Genomic DNA, 2,191 nt, shown 5'->3' on the forward strand with positions numbered 1-2,191 from the left:
GGGCCTGCCACACGGTCCTTTGCATAATGCTCTGTGTTGCCACAGGCACCAAAGCAACAGACCCAACCAACCATGGTCTGAAACCACTGAACCTACGAGGCGAAATAAACTTTTCAAGTTGATCTCATGAGGTGTTATGTCACAGTGACAGAACACTAAGACACTCGAAGACACTGGATTTCCCACCATGTATCTCCATGAGTATCTCTGCTCCTCAGTCTCATTTCTCATGGCCAGCACGGTTTCACGTAAATTGTCAGCCTTTGCTCACCACAGTGAGTCATGGAGGATGTGATGGCTAATCTTGGCTGTCAATTTGACTGATTGGAATCTCCTAAGAGATATGCCACCGGGTTTTTTCGGCAAAGGTTTTTCTTGACAGGGTTACATGAAATGGAAGACTCCCCTTGAATGTGAGTAGCATCTTTAAGGAGGGCAGAGGCAGAGGCTTTTTGCTTGCTTGCCTTCACAATGCTTTCTTAGCTTCCGGCCTTCGATGCCAGCCTCGTGGGCTGAACAGGCACCGGGTTCTCAGCCTCTCCAGCCATTTTTTGATTGGCTGCAATATTATGTAATCTAATGAACCCTCCCTTTGTCCTGTATTCATTTCTATCAGTTATAGAGAGACCTGACAAGTACAGAGGAGAAGATGGAATTAACAGTGCCATCCTGTGCCTCAGAATGGGGATGCTCCTCCATGATGTGCTAGGACCAGGTAAAAAGCTTCCTTCTTAGATCATCCCCCCCCCCTCACTCCCCAAACCCCCGTTGTTTGGTGAGCTTCAGGGCATTGGCATTCTCGTGTGGACTTGAGAGATCTGCATACCTAAGAATTCACTACCATAAGGGCCCTTGGTTTCATTTCTGGGGTGGGTTGCTGTGGCCAAGGGCTAGAAAATTTCTTTCTACATAATTATAAACAAGGACTTTCCTGCTGTTTTAAAACTAAGATGGAAGCCAGAGGAGCTTTCCATTTCACTAGTGTCCATGACTCTCCCAACAATCGGCCCCCGTAGATTTGATTTCCAGGAAGGGTTGTTGTAAGTTACCAGAGGATGAGTGAATAATGTCTACTTTTTCTTCAAGTCTTGTAGGCAGAAGTGCCATGTACTAGCTCTATTGTGAGCTAGAAAAGTTTTTAGAGCAACAGCCATGAAAAGTTTAATTGAGAAGAAATCAAAAACTTTACTTTTGTAGGTTTTAGGTGACAGATTTATAAAAATAGATATATCAATGTTCTGAATTCTGAGTTTTATTAAATATTTTTCCAGATTATAATACTAATGCTATTTCTTTTTTTTTTCCAATTTATAAAACACATGAAAGACCAAAAGAGCACTCTTGTAAACCTTTCCCCTAGAGAGAACTACTGCTTGCAAAAATGTTGTTGGTCACTTCATTTGCAACCATGCACACCATGGTTAAAAGGCAGCTGGAAAATTGGCTCAGTGGTTAACAACACTTGTTGCTATTGCAGAGGACCCAGGTTTGGTTCCCAGCATCCACATGGCGGCTCACAGTTGTCCATAGCTCCCATTCTGGGGTATCCAGTACCCTCTTACGACCCTAAGGGTACGAGGCATGCAGATGGTGTGCAGACATACATATATATACACATACATACATGCACAGACACTCATACATATAAAATAAATAAATCTAAAACACTTTTAACTAGAACAATCCAGCACTTAATGATTTGCAGACTTTTTTTTTAACTAGCTTTTTAAAGCTGAGTGGTAGTGGCACACACCTCCAGTCCCAGCGCTTGGGAGGCAGAGGCAGGTGGATCTCTGAGTTCGAAGCCAGCCTGGTCTACAGAGAGTTCCAGAGCTACACAGAGAAAACAAACAAACATATGAGCCAAGTCATTGCCATCTTTTAATATACACACAGAGAGAGGAAGTTAGGCGGTGAAACAAGCCTCGATAGGATACCAGGTGCTGACAGAATTGAAGCTTTCCATTATTTAAGAAAAATGGACAGAATTACAAAAGTTTGCAAGCCATCTCCTCCCGGGTTTGGCTTGCATGCTTACTGCCAAATCTAATTTAGGGAACAAACAGCTTCCCGGCCTCCCAAAAAGCTGGGTTTGGCTGTGCTGTGACTGCACCAAGAGCAGCGGGGAGCCGGCACTGTTTGCACCGTCTACTGCTTCACAGGAACCGATCCTCCAACAGCCTGGGTTGAA

This window comes from Peromyscus maniculatus, chromosome 9, assembly GCF_049852395.1.
Source record: "Peromyscus maniculatus bairdii isolate BWxNUB_F1_BW_parent chromosome 9, HU_Pman_BW_mat_3.1, whole genome shotgun sequence".
NCBI classification, from domain to species: Eukaryota; Metazoa; Chordata; class Mammalia; order Rodentia; family Cricetidae; genus Peromyscus; species Peromyscus maniculatus.